Here is a 21,683-nt window from a genome sequence, read left to right as displayed (position 1 = left end):
TGCTCTTCCTTGCTCCCTCTCTCTTCTACCTCCTTGAAGACTGATCCTATCTGAATGAGATTTCACTCTTGAAATATCTCCCATTGCTTCAAGGCATGAACACAACCTTTCCAGCTGCTGATTTTTAGAGATGCTTCTTCGTTTTCATAATGCCTTTGCCCTTTCATTGTTTTAAGGACAATGTTGACCCTGGAGGAAATAGGATGAGCAAGGTTTTGAAGTTTAATTTTCTCCCTAAATGGCCCATCAGTAACATACGCTTCTTGGAAATATCCTGCTATTATACATTGCAAAAAAGGAGCTGACTGAAGCACAAGGATGTGTGGTGTATGGAGTGTGAGATCAGGTCTAGTTACAGATGATCATTCCTGAAGAGTAATGGGAACACCTTCCTCTTAATGTTACCATGGCACCAGTCAGCTCTCCAACCACCATAATATATTCACGCAGTGGGAGGGGATAGAAACTTTGCTGCAGGAGGAGGGATGTCTGCTAATTTCTATCTTGGTGCCAAATTTCAGCCCCTTTTCTTAGTCCCATATAAGTAATTGGAACAGTGACATTTACTACAGTGGCTCTCCGTTGGTCTAGTCAATTTAACACTTAAAAAAAAAGGAAAAATAATCTTGAATATCAGAATAATACTTTTAAGACAGAGGAAGCATTATACTATGGGATTGCATTGCAGGGTTGGTGTTTTGTTTTTATAAGGGCTACCTGTGTGTGGTTTTAAGTATATTTTTATGTATGAAAAATATTTTAAAATAACATTTCAGGCAAGTTCCAAAGCTACTCAAGCAGCAGCAAGGAAGAGTGACCCTTTTTATGCACACTAGGAAAATCTTCTAGGGCTGACCTGAATTACTTTACACCCACCACTGCTGCAAAAAAGGGCCTCCTGTCAGTGAGTTTTCAAGGACTGTAAAGGTAAAGGTAAAGGACCCCTGACAGTTAAGTCCAGTTGCGAACAACTCTGGGATTGCGGCGCTCATCGTGCTTTACTGGCCGAGGGAGCCGACGTTTGTCTGTAGACTGTTTATTTTCTGGGTCATGTGGCGAAACCAGAGCAGCACATGGAAACGCCGTTTACCTTCCCACCGGAGCAGTACCTATTTATCTACTTGCACTTTGACATGCTTTCGAACTGTTAGGTTGGCAGGAGCTGGTACTGAACAATGGGAGCTCACCCCATCATGGGGATTTGAACCGCCAACCTTCTGATCAGCAAGCCGAAGAGGCTCAGTGGTTTAGGGGTAATTAATGATTGGTGTGAGACAGCCATTCTCTTCTTTCCCCCCCAAAATGAGACAGAATTGGACTTACAGGAATTGTGTCTTCTCATGATAAAGTGCACACAGAATTGAACTTAAGGGACAATGCTGCACCTGAACTTCTATTCAAGGCTCATAAAAGCAACAATTGTTACATAGGCACCCGACACCAGTGGCTCCTTGTGCAAACAGCTACTCTGGTGTAGACTGAAAGCCTCCCTGCTCACATTAATGAAGGTGCACCTCTTGAGACTCCACCTGCCCCTTCAGTCGGAATGTAAGAAGGCAGCAATTTTCATCCTATATTGGTCATAATCAGCGCTGTTTCCATTCCGCTGCAGTTCAGCTTCCACCAAAAACTAGCTGATTTGTATTGCTGTTCGTTAGGGTCAAATATAATTAATGATGTAATTTATTTCACACCATTCATTTCAATTCAAAGGGAATGTAAAAATGGGCAGGGGTTAATTATTAACTCTACAGTGGTACCTCAGGTTACAGACACGTCAGGTTACAGACTCTGCTAACCCATAAATAGTACCTCGGATTAAGAAATCGTGCGGTGGCGGTGCAGCAGCAGCGGGAGGCCCCATTAGCTAAAGTGGTGTCCCAGGTTAAGAACAGTTTTAGGTTAAGAACAGACCTCCAGAACGAATTAAGTTCTTAACCCGAGGTACCACTGTACATTGTTTGTAGACTAAAACAGTGGCGTAGCGTGGGTTGTCAGCACCCGGGGCAAGGCAAGTAATTTGCGCCCCCTAACCCGTGGATTTGCGCCCCCTAACCCTAACCCCCAGATGTTGCGCCCGGTGTGGCCGCCCCCCCCCTGCACCCCCCACGCTACGCCACTGGACTAAAACAATAACAACAACTGGTTGTATTTGCTTGCCTGATTTCATTCCTAACCATGTGCAAACTGCACCAATTTCCACTCCTGTATCTGCCATTCACACCCATCAGTTAGGAGAATGGGGAGGTTTGGTTGCATGGGAGATCTCTGTGTGCGTCAGAGTACCTGCAGAGCTTTGAACTGGGAACATTGATTTTAATGAAACATTCTTCCCAATGACTCCGCTGGGGATCACACCTGTTCCCGTTACCTAATAATCTGTGATTTGCCCAATTAGGTGATAGCTTCCCCACATTTTCCTGAAATTGGATAATAAATAAGAAGCTGTGAAAACAACTGCTCCCTTTTCCTCTTAAGTGTGTTCTGATTCTTAATGCTCACTACCTAAGCTTTAGATATAGTGGAAGGGGAATAAGTAATACAAGAAACATGGGGCTAAAAATAATTTTGAAAAGCACTTCAAACTGATTAAGATCAAATTGGCACTAGTTTTTAATCATTCTTATCACTATTATCACCATTATTAATATATATATATTTAAATTTATTGCTCTTCTCTCTAAAGTCCGAGGAATGGTTACAACAATTCAGAATACAACATTAAAAACAGTTTAAAGCTACTTTTTGTAGCCAGCCTATTAACACATAAACTTGAATAAACATAAACATACACTTTCTAGTGTAAAGTAACAAAACAGAATTAGGAAACTAATCTCGCTGGTCAGTGGTGAGATACCGACAAACTGTGTTTCCCTTATATTGAACTACTGTATAGCCATGTATTGTTTTTTCAATTACATTTTCACTCTGATTTCTGTTGTGAAGCTATTAAAAGCTATTATAATCTGGCATGGCAAGTCGAGGAAGAAAGAGCCACACACCCATCTCTCAGCCATTAATTCTGTGTACTCTTTAATTAGTATGCACAGTGAATGCTATCCCAGAAGACTTCCAACTGAGTAATGTCATTTTTGCATTAACCCCATTTGCAGCCAACGTAGTCCTATTACTGCTGCTGCTCCTGATAATAATCGCTAGCTTATCCTTTCCCTGTCTCCCAGAAAAGTGGCAGCCAGAAGGAGGAGACCCATTCACCTGCCAGCTTTTCTCCCAAGCAAGAGAGCAGTGTCTGACTGTCCACGACTTGGATAAACACCAGGTGAGACACTGGGAGGTACTCATACACCTGCTTTTCAGTACAGTGGTACCTCGGGTTACATACGCTTCAGGTTACATACGCTTCAGGTTACAGACTCCGCTAACCCAGAAATAGTGCTTCAGGTTAAGAACTTTGCTTCAGGATAAGAACAGAAATCGGGCTCCGGTGGCGCGGCAGCAGCAGGAGGCCCCATGAGCTAAAGTGGTGCTTCAGGTTAAGAACAGTTTCAGGTTAAGAACGGACCTCCGAAACGAATTAAGTACTTAACCCGAGGTACCACTGTAATGATAAAAGTGAAGCCAAAACTCAATAGACTTTAGGGGCCTTCACAAGTCTCCACACCCATCAACATACAGAGAAGCAGAGGAATGCATGCTGCCCCCAGCCATTTTGGTACATTCAGTGTTGGTGTCAAAGGGACCTGCCCATGTTCTGCAGTGGTGTGCAGTGAAAATCCTGGTAGGGGAACAAATAGGAGCAGAGGCGCTACTTTAATACTCTGATTTACCAGGAACATTTAGGGTCCACTGCATGCCAGTGGTTCTACTATAAGGCTTTTCCATATGAGCAGGAGCTTTGGGTTCAAGAATGGCTGCAACTTCTGCCTTTGTGCATGCATGTTGTAAACACATGTTCACAACTGCATAATTATCTTATTTCATGAAATTCATACACCGTTTAAAGAAACCCTCAGAGTGGTTTATAAAACAATAAAATGGAGCAAAATTGACAGCCATACTTTAAAACATACAAAAGTTAACCTGCTAAAACAGATTAAAATCACCTCGGCATCTGGGTAAAGGTAAAGGTAAAGGGACCCCTGACTGTTAGGTCCAGTTGTGACCGACTCTGGGGTTGCAGCGCTCATCTCGCAAGAGAAGTGACCTGGAAATGTTTTAAATTAAAAAAAAAAAGTAAGCTTTCTAGGGGAACCCTGTAAAGGTAAAGGGACCCCTGACCATTAGGTCCAGTCGTGACCAACTCTGGGGTTGCAGCGCTCATCTCTCTTTATTGGCCGAGGGAGCCGGCGTACAGCTTCCGGGTCATGTGGCCAGCATGTCTAAGCCGCTTCTGGCGAACCAGAGCAGCGCATGGAAACGCCGTTTACCTTCCCGTCGGAGCAGTACCTATTTATCTACTTGAACTTTGACATGCTTTCAAACCTCTAGGTTGGCAGGAGCAGGGACTGAGCAACGGGCGCTCACCCCGTCACAGGGATTCGAACTGCCAACCTTCTGATCGTCAAGTCCTAGGCTCTGTGGTTTAACCCACAGCACCACCCGTATCCCAGCATCTGGGTAGGCTTGTCCAAACAAGAATGTTTTTAGCAGGTTCCAAGTGCCTGTTTGATCCTAAGAGCCAGTGAGTTCCAAAGTGGCAGGGGCTGCCACACTAAACGATTGAGTTCTTACAAATATGGCACCTGTATTGCCAATTTGAGTGGGGACATGTGGGAAACATCCTTAAGATGAAGGGAAGGTTTGTTTACTTACTTCATTTATGAATCATTTCCTATAAAACATCTCAAGGTGAATTAGCAATTTTTTAAAAATCTAGAAAAAGCATTTCTAGTCCAATGTGGACACAGAGTGGGATAAAATGTATACTTAAAGGACTTGTTAGAAAAGGAAGATCTTCAACGCAGTGGCGTAGCGTGGGGGCTGCAGGGGGGGCCGGCCACACCGGGCGCAACATCTGGGGGGGCGCACTCGCACTCGCAGCTCTCTGAGTGCTAAAATCCACGGATTAGGGGGCGCAAATTACTTGCCTTGCCCCGGGTGCTGACAACCCACACTACACCACTGCTTCAACTGGTACTGAAAAGATGACAGAGACGGTGCCTGTCTGATAGGACTGAGAGGCTGTTCCAGAGGGTAGGTGCCACCACACAAAAAGCCCGGTTCTGACATTGTGTGGAATGGACCTCCCGATAGGATAGAATTTGCAGGTTGCCCTCTTGGGCTGGGTAAATAAGGGATGAGAGTATCAGCTGGGTATACAAGGGATGAGACTGTGTTTTAGGCATCCCGGTTGCCAGCTATATTGTGCTTTGTACACCAGTACTTGCACCTCGAACTGAGCCTGGTGGGGTGGGGTGGGTGGAGAACACCCCCCCCCACACACACACACACAACATGTTGGATATCAGGGACTGCTTGTGCTTGGCCAAATGCCTAGTATCAGCTTGCAGATGTAAAGGCCAGGCTATGGCAAAGCCAACTGTTGATGTATGGCTAACCTGTGCAAGTGTTTTGTGATTTAAAACAAAAGGAAAAAACATAATTCATAGCTAAGTTTTAATGTGTTTATAATTCTGTGATGTATTGAATGCACAGCGCTATAAAATGGGGAGCATTGGTTTGCATTATTAATGCAAAGCAAGGAATTCCCCCCCCCCCGGCCAAGATTTAGAAAACTGCACCGGTTTTGTTTATTATTCAATTAATATTTTAGCACTCCAAATAGCATGTCAGACAACCTCCTGTATTTACCGCTTGTGTGTATAAGATTTGGCAATTTGCTTCTTTCCCTTTTTATAATCAAGGAAGTAAGATATGCCATTAAAATTATGTATTGCTAGAAAGTGTATTTGCAAGTAGCAATGAGTCACTCTCGTGAGTGCTGCATTTGCATTTTGTTACTTACATGCTTTGCAGTCTCACTGGATGAAACGCCTTGACTCTCTGCCTCCTAACACACAGCTTATTTGTGCCAGCATATTTTGGAGGGAATCTACTGCTGTGTCACAGCAATGCTGCTGTTGCTATGGTGACAGAGATGCTTGTCTCTGCTTCATCACCTTTGTCTCCCCACACCCTGCCCCTTTTACATCACTTACCCACCCTGCCAAGGCTCACAAAAGGCAAGCAATTTCACTGGGGGTTCCTGTTCTGTTTTTCAGCCACATGACATTATACTACATTCATGTCACTTTCTTTCATATGGGTTTATTCGTTTTTAAGCCTGCATTGTTACAATGTGAATCTTTATTGTGTGTGAAAAATGTTAGTTTCAAAAACCAGGCTTCATAGGGTTGTTATACGGCTGGAATTTTCCAGATATAACAGGAATACTGCAGCCGCAAGCAGTGTCTGGGCAGAAATTGACTCAAGTGTCCAGGAAAATCTGGACGTGTGGCAGCCCATGTCATTTTTGCCAATTTCCCTCAGAAACAGCTCAAAAACATCCAATTTCTTTGTAATTCAATTGCCCTGTATTGCCTACAGTGCAATCTTCTGCAAGCTTGCTTAGAATTCTGACCCTGTGTATTCAATAGTAAGGCATAGGTAAATGTGCCTAGGGTTGCATACTACTTGTTTCACCTGATATATTAAATTACATTCTACTTTCCCATAAGATAAGTCTCTAGTTTCTAGAGTTCTACAAACATTGGGAGCAGTTTAGACATTAACAATGCTTAGCAGTGCAACCCTGTGCATGTCTACTTAGAAGTAAGCCCCATTTAATTCAACGGAGCTTACTCTCAGGGAACTGAGCCCAGGACTGCAATCCAGAATGACTGGTGCTTCCTGGTCTTTGCTCCTATTTGTCACTCCTGCAGCCAAACTCATGTATCACCTCCTGGGGCGAGATCTATATGCTCCAGATGAAGATATATGAGTTCTGTTACAGACATTACAAATAAGCAAAGGAGGACATGAAAGCTAAGCCACTTGCGCTTCCTGTCTCCTACCACCTGCAAGCTTGAAACCTTTCTCAGCTACCACTTGAATTTGCCTTCTGGGGGAATTATGAGGCCATTATATTCAAGCTAAGACTAGACTGCACCATAAAGAATACATCCCCACCTTAAAATTTCATCTTATCCTGAAGTTTTTAAAAAATTGTTTCAGTAATTATTTTCAAAATTAACAACTGATTCTTAAATAAACAAAAACATGAGCTGTAGATGTTGCTTCAAGGATATAGATTTTTAACACTGTAAGTGAATCCAGACCTTGAGCTGCCTTGACTGTACATATGTTCTCACATGCATTTTTAACAGCCACTTTGTGCTGGAACCTTGAGAAACATTATTATTATTATTATTATTATTATTATTATTATTATTATTATTATTATTATCTCTTCACCATAACGTACGAGAGTAGGTTACAGCAATGCAAAATATGCACTATTAAAATCGGTTAAACATTTTACAATAAAAATAATGGACTTCTAAAGCTATAGAACTGAAGCACAATTCAAAGTGTTGGTGCTGTCTTTTCAAGCCCTAAATGGCACCAACCCAGTATATCTGAAGGAGCGTCTCCACCTTCATCACTTGGCCTGGACACTGCGGTTCTCCTCCGAGGGTCTTCTGCTGGTTCCCTCACTGCGAGAAGTGAAGTTATAGGGAACCAGGAAGAGGGTCTTCGTGGTAGTGGTGCCCTCCCTCTCTTCAGATGTCAAGGAGATAAAGAATTACATAACTTTTAGGAGACATCTGAAGGCAGCCCTGTGTTGGGAGGTTTTTAATGCTTGATGTTTTTAGATATGCTATAAGTCGCCCAGAGTGGCTGGGGAAACCCAGCCAGATGGGCAAGGTACAATTATTAGTATTAGTGTCAAAAGCCAGGTAAAGAGGTGTGCCTTCAACATATGATGAAAGCTGTACTATGTAGCTGCCAGACACACCTCTGTCAGGAGGGAATTCTGCAGCTTAGGGGCTGCCACAGAAAAAGCCCTCTCCTGGGCTGCCACTCCCCCAAACTTCCATAGTTCACTTAGTACACTACTGTTCTACCACCTGTTGCCACTGTCCTGCCATATTCATAAGGAAGTCTTACACAGAACCAAACTGGTAGAGGGTTGAAACACACACACTGTAAAGCCGGCCTACTGAGTCATTGAACAATAGTTGCAGTCAATCTCTTTACATGCCATATACCAGGGTTCCTCAACCTCGGCCCTCCAGATGTTTTGAGACTACAATTCCCATCATCCCTGACCACTGGTCCTGCTAGCTAGGGATCATGGGACTTGTGGGCCAAAACATCTTGAGGGCCGAGGTTGAGGAAGCCTGCCATATACCATGTATGGGGAGATCTACCTGGCTCCATAATTTGCTTGTCTTTTACAATACTGTCAAAATAAGAACTAATTCCAGTAAGCTTTTAAAAAATCAAACTGATGATGGCTTTGATCTGATTGATTGATTTAGTTTATTTATATGCTGTCTTTCTGTGGTGAGATGTGCCAAAAGCAGCTTACAATGGACATCCACTTCTTATCAAATACAAAAAGTGGAGGTTGGGGGAGAGAGCAGTTTACAAAATGTATCAATACATTCAAATAAGACCAGAAAAATCCAACCATTGTAGCAAATATAGAATAAATGAAACATGACAAAATTAATAATCTAGGCTTAAATATATAAGTAAAGCAAAAAGGAAGTGATCAGATAATGAAGTTCCATCTGTTGGTGCACTCCAATGAGCCTCAGTGCCCTGGCTTGTATACAGTTCAGAGTGGGAGGGGTCTTCTCCCCAGGCTAGATGATGTTCAGCTGGCTCCCTCATCTCTCTTCCAAAGGAGGCTAACAGCTGCAGAAAGTAAATGCTAAGGATGGCAATGATGATGAGTCTTCTTGCCAGCCTCCTGGAAATTCCAGCTGCCAGTCTTGCCACACTCTACAGGTCTTACCACACTCCAAAGACCCTTGACAGCCTAGTTTAAATACAGTGGTACCTCTGGATGCGAACGGGATCCGTTCCAGAGCCCCATTCGCATCCTGAAGCGAACGTAAGACGCGTCTGCACGGGTCGCATTTTGCCACCTCCGCGCATGTGCGTGACGTCATTTGGAGCATCTGTGCATGCGCGAGTGGCGAAACCCAGAAGTAACATGCTCCATTACTTCTAGGTCGCTGCGGAGCACAACCCGAAAATATTTAAGCTGAAGCATATTCTTCCTGAGGTATGACTATACTGTTCAGAGAGGGAATGCTGATGCCACTTTTGATGATGCTGCGTCTATTAGTAGTAGTAGTAGTAGTAGTAGTAGTAGTAGTGCTAGTAGTTGTATTACTGTTGTAATATACAATTACTGACTCACACTTGCATACATGAAAGGGTTAACTGGAGCTCAGGTTGCCAGTGGGGGTGGAGCTTAGCAGGCTTTTGTTTCCTCCCTCCCACCCCCACCCCCACTGGAAGAAGCAAGGAGCCATACAGCCAGTGGCTCCCAGCTGCAAGAAAAGCCAAGTGAACTGAATCTCTCAAAAATGGAGATTTTACAGCCTGCATCTTTGCTAATCCAAAGATTGCGAGATTCTTTTTGTAAGGAAACAAATGTCTTTTTAAGTTATTTGAAACTTTTTTCTTCTTTGTTTTGCTGCCAGTGGATGGAGACTTGGTTGCTGTAACTTCTGGAAACTGTGAGTAAAATATTCACTTATTTGGACAGTGAAGTATCCCAGCCTAAGTATTTTCTTGAGGAATGTTTGTTTAAAGATGAATGAGGGTAGATATAAATCGAACCAAGTTTTAGTATGCTTGGAGTAATCACCATTGTGCTAACCCTGCTATGAGAGAGTAAGAAGTTCTCTTCCAAACCTCTCTCTCAACAACTGCTACATTTATTTGTTACTTACTACAAAAATGTTTCAAGGCATCTTTTTATATATGGTCTCGTACACTGATTAGTTTAATAATTCTAAATAGTTTATTTTTACAGTATATTGGGCTCTGTTAACTGCTTTGAATATGTAGTGCAGAAAAGTGGGAGGAGCACATACAGAATACATAAAATTACAGTGCGAAACCATTCATATCTATTCGGATATACAGTAATTACCAGTGGAAGGTGTTTTGGATTCTAAGTGTGTTTTGGATTCCTTCCTTGTGGCCTTTAAATGTATATCCTTCTTTTCTACAAGTGGCTTGCATCGTGTTAGAAAATACTGTACAATGAGCCCCAAGTATATGAGTCAATGGTCAACATAAATAAATTAATAAGATTACATTTATATGTCCCCAGATACTTTCTCCCACATTATATTCACACACACACACACATACAATCTTAGGCTTGTGTTTTCAGATATACTAAACACACACACACAGATACCATCCATAAAATGAAGGAATATGTGGTTAACTGGAGTTCCGAATCATTAAATGTCTTTACCTTGGAAGTAATAGCTGGAACTAACTAACCTTATTTCCAGAATTGTTGATTAGACTCAAGCAAATGAGGCAAAAAGAAGAGACCAGCACAGTTATTTTTGTCTAATTTCCTTTTTTTAAATGTCCTCTGCTTCTGTTTGACTGACATAAGTTACTGAGGAGTAACATGTTCCACAATGATATTCTCCAAGAGGTCACAGAATGTAATGTTTTTTCCAGCCTTCTGTCTGCCTTTTGTTTAAGAAGATAGGAACTTGGCTGTCTATTTTTCTCCTGACTACTTTCAGGAAATCTACCTATGATGAGTGAATGGGATTCAGTTGTGGGGCAGTGATTCATTTTTAACAACATAATGAAATCTAGATAAACTAATAATAAAACTCATAGCCAAGAACAATGTGCCTTTAACCCACATTTTAGTTCAATTAGATTTGGGGCCCCTGTTGCCCCCCCTTTCATGAATAAGCTCTTCTATTATTCAAAACAAGCTTCAAAGAGCATTACATCCTCTATAGGAAAAAAATTCAATTGGTGTTTAATTCAGTGGTAGGATGCAAATTTAAATTCCCATAAGGAGAGGACTGTTAATGCTGTTTAAATTGGTTGTAAATTACAGATGATACACTTGGGATTCCAAGCCCAGATTGGTGGAGTGTTGCCTTATGAATCCATTTCTTGAACTTGCTGTGCATTGAATTGTGAACAATAAGGCAATGAGGGTTGCTATATACCTGGACTTCAGTACTTTCGTACATTAGTGTGCAAACTGCATGTTCTTGGGTTGTGGTGGTGGGAATAACACATTCAGCTCAACATCCTTGACTTTTTTTGTAAAGACAACTATTGCATCTTTACACAGCTGTGTATCTATGTAGCAAAAATCATCATGGGGAAATAAATATTTATTAGAAATAATAGGATTATTCTAGTTCCCCAAGAGGTTGAAAGGCAGTTATTTTCTCAAATCTGTTTAATTTCTAGAGGAATTAGATTGGCTTCCTCGTTGTTCTTCCACTTGTGGGTGAAGACCTTTTTATTCCGACAGGCCTTTAGGAACTGACGGTTTTTAATGAAAGGGTTACTGCTTTGTTGTTGTTGTATTCTGTATTCAATATATTTTTATATTGTTTAATTCTGTTACTGTTTTATTATTTTTTCTATATTTTTAGCCTTTTCTATTTTATGTGTGTTTTGGTATTTTTATGTGTAAGCCGCCTTGAGTCCAGGTCTAGGGAAAAGGCAGGATCTGAATAAATATCTTAAATAAATAAGCTATCAAAGAGAGGCGTGAAGCTCCAACTGGTGCTGAAACTGAAAACCTACTCTGTAAAAGCTGCCAGTGTTTTCATAACACTTGGAAATAATTCTCCTTTGAGGGCAATTGTTATGATGTTCTTCTTAACTATTCCTTTGCTTGCTTTTGGTAAAAGCATAATTAGGAGGGGTGTGCAACTTCCCTGTGCTGCTGAAAATTGAGGTGAATTGAGGTGATTCTTTCCCCCTCTGGGTCAACAAAGATCACTGAGTAGGCTCAGGGCTCCTACGAAGCCTCATGTTGCTCTAAGGTTCTGTTTTTCTGTCCTCAGTCAGGGGTAGACGTTGGTCTTTTAAATTTCAACATTGCTCTGTGCAAGGCCAAAATTTGGTGCCTCCCTCCCCCTTGCCTTCCGTTCTCCACATGCAGAATGTCCTAGTTGTGGCACCCTGCGGCACCCCCTCAGCTTGGTGCAGGGGAACTGGCCCTGCTCCCTAAACCCACCTCTTACTCAGAAAACTATATTGCTATGTTTTTATGTCTGTTTGGACTTTGCCTTGAAGTGAGGCTGTCCAAATATTGCCTATGGAGTCTACTCCCATTTAGCTAGTCTGTCTTTTCAAAGTATTACTTTGTTTGAATACTATCCAAAGTAGTTTTAAACAGGAGCATTCAGAATATGATGCATCTCCAAGAACCATACCTCCCTCCCTCATGCCAAAAAGTAAAGCCATCGTTCCCAATGTTGCTAATATGAATGGAAGACTAAGGATTAGATCATTTGTCTTAATGAATATAAACAACTTTTTTATATATAAAGAAGTTGCGTAGTAGCCGGGCTGAGAGACATTTACAATGCTGGGTAATAATTAAAAATGTGACAGAAGTGTATGTTCTGCCCTCTCCGCCAGACTTCTTTCCCTCACTTTTTATCATGGATTTCCAAACTAAGCCTTCTCACTCTCTTTTCAATTCTGCATTCAGTTTTGCAGCTTGGACATTTGCCTCTACAGTATTTGGCGTTTCAATATAACCTTTCTGTCCCGTCCCCCCCAAGAAAGGGGCAGCCCAACCCTATCTTTTCAGGCAGTAGGAAATAGGCCCAATTAATAATCTGGGGACACATTTTTTATTGTGAAAACTAAGCAGGACTCAACCTGGTCTACATAAGGGATCATGTAGGAGGCCAGTGTAAGAGCTTCTTGAAATAAAATAAGAATGAGAACAGTAACAACACAAGTTTAATGGAACTAGTCAGGGAAAGAGCAGTAGGATCACATTGAGCTTGTCAAATACTTTCATTACAGTGATGTCTGTTGGATCAGGAAAAGGTGTGAAAGGAATACACGGGGTTAAGCCTTTGCACACAGCCATTCCAGCATCTAAGTTCACTGCCATTAGGAAGAATTGAGCAGAGCTCACACAATGAAACAGCAGCTCCTTTCTTCTGGAAGAAAATGATGCCATAGAAGCAAACAGTTGTATCAGAAGACTCTGGGCTTTTTACATCAGTGCTTCTGTGAACTGGAAAAGACAGGGCAAATTACTGCTTCAGACAAATTGGGAAAAGACAATAAAATTTGCTTCTCAAATGCCAGGAATTCTGAGCATGCAAAATTTCCCCAAAGCCTCTCCTTTTCCAGAGAATAAGGCATCAACAGTTGCCCTTTCCCAGCTTTCAAATGAGTAAAAATATGATTGAAAATAAAATAATTGTATATTAATACAAATATTACACTGCAAGATGGTGAATGCATTCCCAGAACTGGCCAACTTAAAAGGTTCTCTGTTAAACCCAAGCTGTAAGAGAGCAGTCAAGTCTGTGCCTACTTAGGTAGTTTTGAGACAGGAAGCTGGCCAAGATGCAACCAGGGCTTCAGGCCACACTCAGTATGGCCCTAATTTAGCCCAACTCCCTGCAATGCAGGAATCTTTTTACCTAATGTGGGGCTCAAACCCACGACCCTGAGATTAAGAGCCTCATGCTGTACCGACTGTGACACTGTATGCAGAGGTCAGTGGGTTTAACACAAGGCTAAGGATCTAGAACAGTGGTTCCCAATTAGCTAAGTACTGTGGACCTGCTGTTTTTCAAAAGCCAAGCCATGGACCCCCTGCTTTTAATATTTTTGATATCTCTATGGTAGTTTTTCTTATGTGAATGGTGCCACAGACCTCCACACTGCCCACCGTGCCTCCTTCACTGCCAGCAGAGATGCCAGTGGTGCTGGCATTGGTTCTCCACTGGTGGTAGCAGCAGCAGAGCAGATGGGGCACTCATGGGGGCACTGCCTCAGGGACTTCCATTGCTTGAGGCGGCTGCTTCACCCCACCTCATGGGTGGGCTAGCCCTGCTTCTTACATATTTTATTTTCATTTGACGCTCACTCACTCTCCGTATCTTTATCTCAGAGAGCATCTGGATTGCACCTTGGTCATGTAACCTGAATTGCGTAAGGATGAGGCTGTATACTGTGCCTGCTGTTATGTACTGAAGTTCTCACCCTGGGCCAGCAGGGGGATACGGTAGATAGTTTTCACTCAGGTCCACATATGCAAATAAGGAAATGAAAGTGACGTTCAGTGATTGGAAAGTTGTTACTGTTGCGTTGTACTGGAGCTCTGTATAAGCAGGCTGGCTGAACCCTTCAGTTCTGTTCTGTTCTGGCCTGTGAATAAACAAGAGCTGTTGAAGAATCGCTGTGTCATCTGATACGTTCACCCACAACTTAACACCTGCACCCTATGATGAACCAATTTTTAGCATCTCCCCCCACTCTGGGGCTTTCCTTTACAGAAAAATTCATCATCTCATCAGAGCATAAGCATTGGCTTGCTGGATTTCACTAAAGCTATGGTTGGCATGCATGATAAAGCAATGCAATTTTAGCTGTTTCTCTGTTTTCCTATATGAAATTTGGTTTACCACATTTCCACATCAACTTGAGGTGTGTGTGTGTGTCTGTCCATGTCCATATGAAAATTTATCAGCATTTTACTGATAAATTATCTTAACATACACATCTGTATCCACTTCTATCCAATAGGCACCTCTTGCAAGCATTTCCCTCCAACACAATGCATTTCGTGTGGCATATTCGCTGATATATTTTTATGCGCACTTCCTGCGAATATGTGCATTTTTACTGTTTTTGTGCAATACGCACATTTCCCAAAAGCAATTGTTAGAAAACTGCATTGCTGACTTTGGGCAAGTGAGAACTCTGAAGGAGAGCTGTGTTCAGTTTGCGCACTGAATTCTACCCAATAGTGCCATTAGCTTCAATAAGTCATCATATCAAAATACTCACATGTTCAAAACTGGTGTATACACTTATTTGTATTTCCACTGCAATAATCAGCAGAGAACTGAGATCAGTTCTGTCAGTGTTTGTAAAAAGCAAAAAAAAGAAGGAAAGGGTTCTGACCTCCCTTTGTCTCCTCAGCCTGGTCCTCAGACCCTTGTCAGCCTAAAAGAGTCCAGAAGAATATCCTTGCAGAGTTTTATTCTTAAAAGTCTTTGTGCAAAACACGACTGAATAAGAATACACACCAGCACCAACCAACCCAAACACCAGCCACAGCAACAAACTAACATTTCTCACTTTCAGTGGTACCCCGCAAGACGAATGCCTCGCAAGACGAAAAACTCGCTAGACGAAAGGGTGTTTCGTTTTCTGAGTTGCTTCGCAAGACGAATTTCCCTATGGGCTTGCTTCGCAAGACGAAAACGTCTTGCAATTTTGTTTCCTGTTTCTGAAAACCGTTAATACCCAGGGCGCATTGCTTCAAGAGGTGCAGTTGCAACTTGACTTCGAGGAGCAACTCATAGCACGTGGCGTGGTAGCCTTTTTTGAGATTTTTGAAGACTTCGGTGATTTTTGAAGCTTTTCCAGAACTTCTTTTGCAGACATTTGGTAAGTTAAACTTTTAAAACTTTTTGGGGGGGGTTTGGATTTTGGGTTGGGGTGTTTGGAATTCAAGGACTTGGTGATGGGGAGGGGTTTGCAAGAATCTGGAAGCTTGTGGTGTTTTTTTCTGATTTTTTCTGATTTTTTGGGACCATTGGGGCAATCTGCCTTTAAAAAAAAAAAAAAAGATTTATGGGTTTGGATTTCTGAGTGGAGGGTGGCTGGGGGGGGGTCAGGGAATTGTTGAGAAGGGGTTTGCAAGAATCTGGAAGCTTGTGGGTTTTTTTCTGCATTTTTATGATTTTCTGTGGCCATTGGGGCATTCTGCCTTTTAAAAAAAAAAATCTGGGTTTGGATTTCTGTGTGGTGGGTGGCTGGGTGGGGGTCAGGGAATTGTTTTCTGGGAGGTTTGGTGCTTTTGAATTTTTTGGATGTGAAGCACTGATTTTCTCTTTTTTGGGTTTGCGAAAGTAGGAGCTGTGCTGCCATGGGGCCCAAGTAGACTGCTGCTGCAGAGGCCGGCGAGAGGAAGAAGGAGAAGGTCACCCTGGAAATGAAGAAGGAGATCATCCGGAAGCACGACGGTGGAATGCGTGTGACGGACCTCGCCAGGGAGTACGGGAGGAATCCATCCACCATCGGGACCATCCTGAAGATGAGGGAGAAGATCCTTGCGACTGACGTAGCCAAGGGAGTCACCAGGATCGTCAAGAACCGCCCAGCTGTTCTGGAGGAGGTGGAGAAGCTGCTGCTCATCTGGTTAGAAGAGAAGCAGCGTGCAGGGGACACAGTGACTGAGGCCGCCATTTGTGAGAAGGCCAAGGCCTTGCACGCAGACCTCGTCCAGCAACAGCCAGGAACCTCAGGCGAGCCAGAAGTCTTCAAGGCAAGCAGAGGCTGGTTTGACCAGTTCAAGACAAGATCTGGAATCCACAGCGTGGTCAGGCATGGAGAAGCTGCCAGTTCTGATGTTCCTGCGGCTGAAGACTTTGCAGCGGAGTTCCTGGAGGTTGTGAAGACGGAGGGCTACGTTCCACAGCAGGTCTTCAACTGCAACGAGACCGGGCTGTTTTGGAAGAGGATGCCCAAAAGGACTTTCATCACCCAGGAGGAGGCCAAGTTGCCTGGCCACAAGCCCATGAAGGACCGTCTGACCCTGCTCTTCTGTGCCAACGCAAGCAGCGACCTGAAGATCAAGCCCCTGCTGGTGTACCACTCAGAGAACCCACGGGCCTTCAAGAGACACAAGGTCGACAAGGAGCAGCTGAGTGTCATGTGGCGATCCAACAGTAAGGCTTGGGTCACACGTGTGCTGTTTGTGGACTGGGTCAATCTTGCTTTTGGCCCTGCTGTCAAACAGTACCTGCGGGACAACAACCTGCTGCTGAAGGCTTTGCTTGTGATGGACAATGCCCCTGCTCATCCTAAAGGCCTTGAGGAGGACTTGTTGGAGGAGTTCAGCTTCATAAACATAATGTTCCTGCCGCCTAACACCACGCCACTGCTCCAGCCGATGGATCAGCAGGTCATCGCCAATTTCAAAAAACTCTACACCAAGGAGCTTTTCAGGCGATGTTTCGAGGTGACTGATTGCACCACCATCACCCTGCGGGAATTCTGGAAGGACCACTTCGACATCATCACCTGCTTGAAGATGATCACCATGGCCTGGAACGGGAGAGAAATGGTCTGGAACCATGGCCTGGAACGGGAGAGAACAGCCAGAGAAATTTGAATTGCGCTTGGCGCAGCCTGTGGCCGGCCTGTGTGGCACCAAGTGACTCTGATGCACCAGAGTCAACAGTGGTGCAGGACATTGTTTCCTTGGGGAGGACCATGGGCCTGGAGGTCACAGAGGAGGACGTCAGTGAGCTGGTGGAGGAGCACGACCATGAGCTGACCACCCAGGAGCTGGTCGAACTGCAGGCAGAGGCTGCGCAGGAGCAGGCCTCGCTGGAAGAGGAGGAAGCAACTGAGGAACGGCTGTCCTCCAAAGAACTGAGGGACATTTGTCACAAGTGGAAAGATGTTCAGGCTTTTGCAGAGCGGCACCACCATGACAAGGACCTGACCCGTGACCTTGCGAACAGTTTTGACACGAGGGTCATGTTGTCTTTCAGGCAGGTCCTGAAAAGGTGGATGAAGCAGCAGACCATGGACAGGTTCTTCAGCAAGAAGCAAAGAGTGGAAGAGGAACCTTCTTCGAGTTGTCCCCCAGAGTCTTAGAAAATGTACAGTACACTTTGGTGATTGTTAAATGCTTTTCTGTCATGTTTAGAAAGTTAAGTTATTGTTCCTTCAATTTTTGAAATGCTCTTTACAGTATGTGTGACTTTAAAGAGCACTTAATAAACTCTTTTTTGTACCAAATTTGGCTTTGTTTGGACTTTTTTTGACCATAGGAACGCATTAATTGATTTTCAATGCATTCCTATGGGAAACCGTGCTTCGCAAGACGAAAAATTCGCTAGATGAAAAAACTCGCAGAACGAATTAATTTCGTCTTGCGGGGCACCACTGTATATATACAACTTGGTGCAGACCGCTGAGTCATGCTGACCCAGCTTTATTCGCATTAAAGAAACAGCGGCCATTTTAGCCGTGACAAGTTCATCCTGTATACTTAACTGCATCCAAATTGGCTGTAGTTCCTGTTCACCTGAGGAAAAGCTGCCTCATCTGTGCCTTGTTTATTCCATGTGTGTATGACCTTACCCTAAATGCTTAATGCAGCACTTCTCCTTGTGTTGAGAGTGGGCAGTGACAATTCCATAGTTAGCCACAGCTTAAAGGGACTGTTGAGAGGATTTCAGGCCCATTAATAACCTTTCAAAGTGTTATCTCAAAAACTATATTTACAGCTTTCCTTAAATGTCGCAACTTACTTGCCGACTTTAATGCACGCTTGTCCCATGGGTTTCTCATCCATTAAGATAGATTAAGTGACTATTTCTAATGCACAATAGTAGATTTTGTCGCCCTGCAGTTCAGCGCCCGACTGCGGCTGCCTGATACTCCCCGCTGAGAATCTAAGCTCTGTGAGCTGTGGTGAATGCATTTAATCTACATAAAAAGAACACAAATTGCATGTTAGCCTTTTTTGAGCCTAGTAATCAGCTCGGTTTACCTCATACGTTTCTCTGCACTTTGAAGAGGTTGCAAAGGATTTCCCCCTCCCTTCCCCCGCCCCATCCCTCTATCAGGTATAAGCAAAATGCTTGCCTGCTGACTGAGCCCGGTGAATGGCTCCTGTAACTTATCCATTGTTCATATTTAATGCTGACTGGAGCCCTGCTGTGCCACTGATAACAATAATATGTAAGGAGGCACACGCTGTTTTATTTTATTCCTGCGCCACCTAATAATTTGAAATTAAATTTGTTAATTAAAACAGGAGCTGTTAAAATGAGGCTCCAAAATTGCCAGATTATACATATCCTCCTTGCCTCAGTGGGAAGATAACGCTTGGTTATTTATATAGTCTGCAATGCACAGAACCCCATTGACACTGTTGTCAAAAAATCCTTCATTCCACTTAGAACAGTTATATTTGCATAATAAGTTTTCTTTTAATATTGAATGTACACAAGCGCACCGAAGAACAAAAAAGCACATGTAGTTTTTGTTCAGTCATAACTAAAGAGGAATAAGAAGCTGTCTGGCCCTATTTACTTTGAAGACCCATCAAACTGAGTGGAACTCGGAGCTAAATTTCCTTCAAGATCTAATTGTAAGGCCTAAGATTTTTGCTGTCCAGGAACACAGATTTTTCTCTCCTCCACTGTTGGGCCTTTATTGTGGAAAAGCTTGTTATCTCATTACACCATATGAACATAAGCAATTGCTTGGTGGATTGGTTATCCTAATAAATAAACATTCTCATTATATTTTGAGTGTACATTATATGTTGCAAACACCAAACATAAGAGCCAACGCTGCTGCTGTCATTTTTGAAAACTATGCATGCAAACCTCTGATAATGTTATATTCTTTGTCTCAGGGTTGTTAGGGCCTTTTCCAATGGCTTTGTTGACCTCAAAAGCCTATTATTAGACACTCAAATTACGTCAGATCACCCAGGGAAGGACATTTATGCCAAGACAGCCTAAAGGTGTATGTTTAACAAGATGGCGGCGTCATAGATTCCTGACAGCAAATGGGGATGTTTGTCCAAGTTTTTAGATGTTTTTTTCACATGTGTTGTCCACTGTGCAAGTGGTTATGTAAATAAGTTTTCACTCTGTCCAGGGGGCTCTGTGCCAAGATACTATTACAAATAATATAAAGAATAACTGGGTATTGTAAAGATGCCACCAGATCTGGTTCTTCAATATGTTATGATCAAAGGAAAAGATTTTATAAAGAACACATTGTAATCCAGCATATTTATATTTATTTAGCTTGTTTCCTGCTTCACATTTTAACAGAAATCTCTTAAGTGGCTTACATATCACTCCTACACAGTAAAATCAATATTAAATAAATAAGGTACAATGCAAATTCCATATTCAATGTGAAAAAATATTACTACTACTATTGCGGTGGTAATAATAATCATCATCATCATCATCATCGTTTCACGTTTTAAATAATCAAGCAACAATAAATATATCAATCTTCCTAAGTAAAATAAATGTGTATATGTAAATTGTATATGAATCATCAAAATGCACTGTAATTACAGGATATATATAGAAAATCTCATATATATCATAAATGGGGACCACACTAATATGAGTAATTCTGGTGATTATACTGTTATCTATCATCACACTACCAAGGGTGCCATCTCGGCCCCCAAAAAATAATTCAAGGGGGGGGCTGGGCCCCCTCAAAATTCTGCAGCAGCCGTGTGCGCACACCATGGGTTTGCTTGAGTCATGTGCGCAAGCCCTGCAGCGTGGGTGCATGGTGTGCTGATGTTGCACAACCCCAGCCCCCTAAATTGCAGGGACAAGGCAGTGTGCTTGCACGTTACACAAAACTAATCTAAACGCGTAACCCCGCATATTTTAACAGTCACACTCTCCTTACATCTAATGCATCACTACAACCACTCAGCTGTCACTTCAATAAAACGCTCTGTCAACGTACAGAAAAACAGCTTAATGAGAACAATCCACTACACTATGCTACACTTTGCAATGGACTGTAGCAACACAGCTCTGATAGTTTGCAGGATACTTGCAAATGCTTGAACTTTCAAAGGAGCTTAGTCATTATTTATTTTGATTCAACGAACCAATCCCTTAAAAAAGTAATACGTGTTGTATAGAGCAGACTTGCACCTCTGCCTGCACAAATTTCCCACTCAGGCTCTCGCTCTGCTCCTCCCACCAGACCCACCCTCTGCCTGTGCAGTTTTGAGGAGGAGGACTTCAAATATGTGAAAAAAGGCATCCTGTTTGAAGTCCAAACAGGACAAGGGACACTTTTCTCTCAAAAAAGGACAATCACGTTTTTCTAGGGATGAGTGGCAACCTTCCTTGGGCATGAGACAATCTGGAAGCAGGCAGACTATGAGCACAGCATCAGAACGTACCGTATTTTTTGCTCTGTAAGACTCACTTTTTCCCTCCTAAAATGTAAGGGGAAATGTGTGTGCGTCTTATGGAGCAAATGCAGGCTGCGCAGCTATCCCAGAAGCCAGAACAGCAAGAGGGATTGCTGCTTTCACTGCGCAGCGATCCCTCTTGCTGTTCTGGCTTCTGAGATTCAGAATATTTTTTTCTTGTTTTTCTCCTCCAAAAACTAGGTGCGTCTTGTAGTCTGGTGCGTCTTATAGAGCGAAAAATACTGTAATAATTGGTTCAACCCAATGTCTGGAAATGACCTGTCTTTAAGAAATCTTGGATTGCCACTGCATGGCTGGGAGCTATAGATAAAAAGATCCTTTTCCAGGTGAGGTCAAATCCCAATGTGGCTCACCATATTCTTCATCAGGTTTCATAATGGATCCCATTGCTGCCAAGGGATGGCAGAATTTCAGCCTCCTGACTGGTCACAAATCATCTTGGCTCCTGATACTTGGTCTTTGTCTGCTAGTGAATCCCACACGGAGACGCTAAAAATTCAGAGTAGTTCCCCAGGTCTGTAATTGACTCTTA

The 21,683-nt window shown here is 42.8% G+C and overlaps 1 protein-coding gene and 1 long non-coding RNA gene across 5 annotated transcripts in view; one reads left to right on the top strand and one right to left on the bottom strand.

The window, feature by feature from the left end:
* RAI2 (retinoic acid induced 2) overlaps window positions 1–21,683 on the top strand; it is a 78,174-nt gene that overhangs the window by 6,436 nt on the left and 50,055 nt on the right. For all 3 annotated transcript variants that reach the window (XM_083439456.1, XM_083439455.1, XM_083439458.1), the window contains 2 exons: window positions 3,183–3,280; window positions 9,624–9,659. The gene's annotated coding sequence lies outside the window, so the exon portion shown is untranslated. The remainder of the gene's footprint in view (window positions 1–3,182; window positions 3,281–9,623; window positions 9,660–21,683) is intronic.
* LOC310677121 lies at window positions 13,636–19,824 on the bottom strand. Of its 2 annotated transcripts, XR_014510938.1 has the most exons (4): window positions 19,548–19,824; window positions 18,462–18,639; window positions 18,205–18,371; window positions 13,636–14,334 (listed from the first exon to the last, which is right to left on the bottom strand). It is a non-coding gene; the product is annotated as an uncharacterized lncRNA (long non-coding RNA). The 2 variants fall into 2 exon arrangements; XR_014510937.1 differs by having other exon boundaries at window positions 18,205–18,639.

This window comes from Podarcis tiliguerta (genome assembly GCF_965153285.1).
Source record: "Podarcis tiliguerta genome assembly, chromosome: 4".
In the NCBI taxonomy this organism is placed as follows: domain Eukaryota; kingdom Metazoa; phylum Chordata; class Lepidosauria; order Squamata; family Lacertidae; genus Podarcis; species Podarcis tiliguerta.
Note: the sequence above shows the minus strand (reverse complement) of the source record. Positions and strands in the feature narration are given on the sequence as shown.